The sequence below is a fragment of the Hylobates moloch genome, unplaced genomic scaffold (assembly GCF_009828535.3).
Source record: "Hylobates moloch isolate HMO894 unplaced genomic scaffold, HMol_V3 SCAFFOLD_12, whole genome shotgun sequence".
Classification (NCBI taxonomy): domain Eukaryota; kingdom Metazoa; phylum Chordata; class Mammalia; order Primates; family Hylobatidae; genus Hylobates; species Hylobates moloch.
Window position 1 is genome coordinate 14,641,900 of NW_026652287.1, and position 6,000 is coordinate 14,647,899.

A 6,000-nucleotide genomic window follows, 5' to 3' on the forward strand; every position below is an offset into this window, starting at 1 on the left:
ACTGGGATTATACATGTGAGACACCACGCCCAGCCTCATGTTATTAATTTAATTGAAGGAGTTGAAGCAGATATGGCAGTTAAGAAATGAAATACAAAATAGTACATAGTAATATATGAAAAATATCCATTCTCCATACTATGAATGATAATATCTGTCCTACCTTTATGGGAGTTTCCATTACCTTAATTTATACTCCATCTTGTATTAGGGAAATCTGAAAAAGTAATAGAAAGCTTATCAGGGATCTGACTCTAAAACCATATTTGACCCATGTAGAGCACAACTATGAAGAAAACTTTGTGTTAGAAGATAAACTTCAGCCATGAAGTTATTCCCCAAATATTGTTACAGTTATCTAAAATTGTCTAAAGTGCCACAGAATCTCTCCTTTGGTTGTATATTTTGAACTTTAATATATCTTAAACTTACTTCTATCCAGTGGTATACTGGTAAATTTAACAAATGAATCTCTTGTGGAGAGGGGAAAAGGCCTTGATTTGTAGCTTTGCCAATTTCCATGGTGTAAATACTCACTATAGCCAATGGTATTCACTAAATGTGAAACTGGGGAAAGATGTGCACAATGGGCCTTCCAAAGCCAGTATGTGCTAGCTACAGCATAATACTGCCTTTATGTACGTATTTTCATAAATTTTAAATCAAAAATGTTAAACTTTTTCAAAAATCAGTTTTTAAAAAATTCTGGTTTTTTTTCTTTTTTCTTTCTTTTTTTTTTTTTTTTTGAGACACAGTCTTGCTCTGTCACCCAGGCTGGATTGCAATGGTGCAGTCTTGGCTCACTACAGCCTCTGTCTCCTGGGTTCAAGCAATTCTCCTGCCTCAGCCACCCAAGTAGCTGGGATTATAGGCATGCACCACCACGCCTGGCTAATTTTGTATTTTTAGTAGAGATGGGGTTTTGCCATGTTGGCCAGGCTGGTCTCGAACTCTTGACTTCAGATGATCCACCCACCTCAGCCTCCCAAAGTGCTGGGATTACAGGCATGAGCCACTGTGCCTGGCGTAAAAAAATTCTTTGTCTAATTTTTTAAGATATTAATTTCATGAAATTCTATTCAGGTTTCCAAACTGATCCTATAAGAATTTCTGAGTTCTAGTTGGAGTCACAGACTATGGTTTTCTCTTTTCCTAAAATGTTAGGCCAACTTGGGATACTTTATATTACATTGCCAATGTTTCATTGACCCCTTCCAACAAAACAACATATGATAAAGATGCACAATTTGTCTGGATTTTTTTTTACATTAAAGAAGTAGTAATTAAAAAAAAAAAAAAAAAAAAAAAAAACAGAATTCCTGGAGGAAAATTTGAATATTTACTTATTTTTTTCAATTAGGTAGCAGAATCGCAAGCTTTGTAAATCAGAAAACATAAAAAGACATACAGTGAAAGATATAATAATAATAAAATTTTAAAAAAAAGAAAAAAAAAGATCTTCTTCCACCCCTGCCCTTTCTACACAGTTCCTACCCCACCCCTGCCAACACACGCAGGGAACCGCTTTATTAATTTGTGTGTCCTTCCAGATCTTCTTGGTAAGTATACAAACAAACATGAATATACACTTCCTATATTCATTTTCACACCCAAGGTAACGTATATATGTGGTTCTGTACTTTGGTTTTTCACTTAATAATATCTTGGAGATCTGTTTTATATGACTAACTTAGACATGTTTTTCATCATTTTAATGGCATCATATTATTCCATTACATGATATACCATAGTTTATTTAACTGGTCTTGTATTGATGGATATTGAGTTGATGAATTTCTTTTTTAGGTTATAATATGGTACTACTCTTTATTTCATTCCAAAGGAAATTGATCAAAGTTATTCATAGTGATTTTGGGGGCCACTCAGCAGAAATATTTGCATGTTTTAAAAAGGGCTTATAACAAACTTCCAACAATACTATGTAAAAGTTCACAAGGTAGGCTGGGCGCAGTGGCTCACGCCTATAATCCCAGCACTTTCGGAGGCCAAGGCAGGCGGATCACGAGGTCAGGAGATGGAGACCATCCTGGCTAACATGGTGAAACCCTGTCTCTACTAAAAATACAAAAAAGTTAGCCAGGTGTGGTGGCGGGTGCCTGTAGTCCCAGCTACTCGGGAGGGTGAGGCAGGAGAATAGTGTGAACCCGGGAGGCGGAGCTTGCAGTGAGAGATCGCGCCACTGCACTCCAGCCTGGGCAACAGAGCAAGACTCTGTCTCAAAAAAAAAAAAACAACACACTTCACAGGGTTAATCCCAGAAGTCACAGGACCAAAATTAGCTAAAACAACTTCGGAGAAATAGAATTTGAACAGAAGAACCACTGCCCCAAAATCCATACCATAATAATTAAATCCATATGGTATTGGTGCAGGGAAAGACTGGTATCCAGTAGAACAGACTAGGAAACTCTAGTATGAGTCAGATTTTGGTATAAGACAGAAAAGCCATTACAGATCAATGGGGAAATGATGGCTTATTTGGTAAATGATACTGAGAAATTTGTTAATTGTATGATAAAACTAAAACTGGATTCCTAGCTATGTCATACACAAAAATAAATTTTAGATTGGTTAAATGCCCAAAAATAAACTTTAAAACATTTAGAAGAAGCCCCCCAATGCCTCAGTTTCCTCGTCTGTAAAATAGAAATAATGATACTACCCACTTTGTGGGGTTGTTATGAAGATTAATTAATATCTATTATATGCTTAGAACATGGCTTGGCATGTAATAAGCACTATGTAAGTGTAATTTTTTTTTTTTTAAGATGGAGTCTCGCTCTGTCTCCCAGGCTAGAGTACAGTGGCGTGCTCTTAGCTCACTGCAACCTGCGGCTCCCAGGTTCAAGTGATTCTCCTGCCTCAGCCTCCCCAGTAGCTGGGACTATAGGTGCGTGCCGCCACGCCTGGCTAATTTTTTATATTTTTGGTAGAGACGGGGTTTCATCGTCTTAGCCAGGATGATCTCAATCTCCTGACCTTGTGATCCACCCACCTCAGCCTCCCAAAGTGCTGGGATTACAGGCGTGAGCCACTGGGCCTGGCCTAGTGTTATTATTATTACTCTAAAATACCTTTACAAGTATAATGAAGAACTTTTCTAATCAATGTTTTTTAAAACATAATGATAAATGTGATAACTTTTACTACTTTAAAATATAAAACCATGTAAAGCACAAACATTAAAAGACAAGCCATGGACTAGGAGAAGGTAGTTGAAATACATTTAACCAACAAAGTATTGGTCCAAATTTTATAAAGAACTCCTACAATTTCTTTCTGAAAAAGAAAAAGCTGGCCAGATGCGGTGGCTCATGCCTGTAATCCCAGCACTTTGGGCGGCCGAGGTGGGCAGATCACCTGAGGTCAAGAGTTTGAGACCAACCTGGCCAACATGGTGAAACCGCATCTCTACTAAAATTACAAAATTAGCTGTGTGTGGTGGTGCACGCCTATAATCTCAGCTACTAGGGAGGCTGAGGCAGGAGAATCATTTGAACCCAGGAGGCAGAGGTTGCAGTGAGCCGAGATTGCACCACTGCACTCCAGCCTGGGCAACGAGAGCAAAACTCTGTCTCAAAAAAAAAAAAAAAAAAACAAGGAAAAAAAAAGAAAAAGCCAAACAACCAGTAGATAAATGGGTAAGGAATATGATTAAGTGAAGCTGAGGTAGGAGAATCATCTGAACCCAGGAAGTCAAGGCTACAGTGATCCATGATCATGCCACTGCACTGTAGCCTGGGTGATGGGAGTAAGACCCTATCTCAAATAAAAATAAAAAGGAATATGATTAAGCAATTCATTGAAGAGGAAACCTAAATGGACAACAAACATCAGAAGACACTAAGCCTCATTAGTAATGCATTAGAGAAATGCAATTTGAAACAATTTCACATTTATGAGATTGGCAAGAGTTTCAAGTCCTTGAATAATAAATTTGGATAAGCTGCTAAGGAAGCAAGAACTCCATATGCATACACACTGGAAAATGTGTACAAGGGTGCAACTGTTTTTATAGTAGCTAGAAAAGGTAGAACTAGCCTAAATTCTTATCCAAAAGAGAATATATAAATAAATTATGGAATACTGTATCATAGTTAAGAATGAACTGAATCTACATGTATCATCATGGATAAATCTCAAAATCATAACATTGAATATTTGGTGAACAAATAAAATTGCAAAAGTACAGGTATGGTTTGATGCCAGTTATGAAAATTTTATAAGTTCTTTTATATATTGTTAAAACTATATATACTGGCCAGGCGCAGTGGCTCACGCTTGTAATCCCAGCACTTTGGAAGGCCAAGGCAGATGGATCACCTGAGGTCAGGAGTTCGAGACCAGCCTGACCAACATGGTGAAACCCCATCTCTACTAAAAATACAAAAATTAGCTGGGCATGGTGGTGCATGCCTGTAATCCCAGCTACTTGGGAAGCTGAGACAGGAGAATTGCTTGAACCCAGAAGGCGGAGGTTGCAGTGAGCCAAGACTGTACCATTGCACTCCAGCTGGGCGACAAGAGCAAAACTCCATCTCAAGAAAAAAAAAAGGTATATATACTAATAAAACATAAGAATACAGTTGTAAAGATATAATTCTAGAACAGTAAACACTGGAGAAAGGAAGGCAAATAGAGTTGTATCTACTTTCTTATTTTTTTAGAAGAAAAAGGACCTGAAACAAATATGACAAGATTATAATAAATCTAAGTGATAGGTGTCTGTTATAATATTCTACAAAATTTTACGTATTTTAAATATTGAATAATTGAACTTTTCAAAAATTAGAAATAAATATATATTCCTTTGGGGGAACAAAACTACTCTGTGCATAGCATAGACTTAGCAGTATGGAGTAAGTTTTAGAATTGGAAACCCTGGATGTGAATCTTGGCTTTACCAGCACTTAGCTGGCAGGACCACCATGTGTGGCTGTAACATAATGCCATCAGGCATTCACATAGTCTAGGATGCAGATGATCCCTCCTGGGGCTGTGTAACATGTTGATTCTGGCTGTGTGATCGTGGATCATTTTGTTAACTTCCCTAATCCTCAGTTTCTCATCTAAGTAAAAATAACAATGGATATATCATAGATATTTACAGGCTTCAATATGATAACTTAGGTAAAGTATTTAACATAGTGCCTGGCATATAGCAAGTGCTTGGTAACAGCTAATTGTATTCATATATAGGATTATTTTTTGTTTTTTGTGATTTATATTTTAGGCCATATAAAATTATGCTACTTTTAGAGGTACATAGTACCTTTAGGATCATAACTGAGGAGTTGCTACAATGGCCTCAGTGTTATATGTAAAATATAAAATAAGTAATATTTTATAAAAATAAACCAAAATTTTACTTATAACACTGAGACCATCGTAGCAACACCTCAGTTATGATCTTTTAAAAGAATGTGCCACTTGTGTTGAATTTTACAGTTAGTTAGTGCCTACCCATGGTTTTAACAAGTTTTTTTCTTACCAAAATCTTTCTGAAATTTGATATGGATTCTTCCCTTTCCAATCTTCTTCAATTGTACAAACTACATATACCCTTTTATGATGATTCAAGATCATCATCACATCAGATTTTGTACCATGTACATGTAAAGGACTAAAATGTCAACAGCAATTGACATTGGACACAGGTACAGACCCCAAGAGATACCTTAGTACTTCCTCTCTTAAGACAGCCCCTTATATGTGCTTTCTGATTTTACCTTCTTATAAAAATGAATTGAAATATGTATAACTACATGCTCTCTATATCAGCCTAACTTTGATTGCATTTTATAAAATGATTTACTGAATTAAAGGACAAAGTAGCCTTTTCCCAAATTGTCTAATCCTCTATGACAGCTATTTCTGCAAATTGATAAGTGATAGTATCGAATTGTGCTAAAGAGCATAGACTCTGCAGTCAGATAAACTTAGTTCTTATTCTGCCATTTTGTAGTTGTCTTACTTTGG

General features: G+C 36.5%; 1 protein-coding gene across 8 annotated transcripts in view; it reads left to right on the forward strand.

Annotated features, from left to right (window-relative positions):
- The window catches only part of TAOK3 (TAO kinase 3), a 225,608-nt gene that overhangs the window by 139,578 nt on the left and 80,030 nt on the right, over nt 1–6,000 (forward strand). The gene's annotated exons all lie outside the window — the stretch shown is intronic.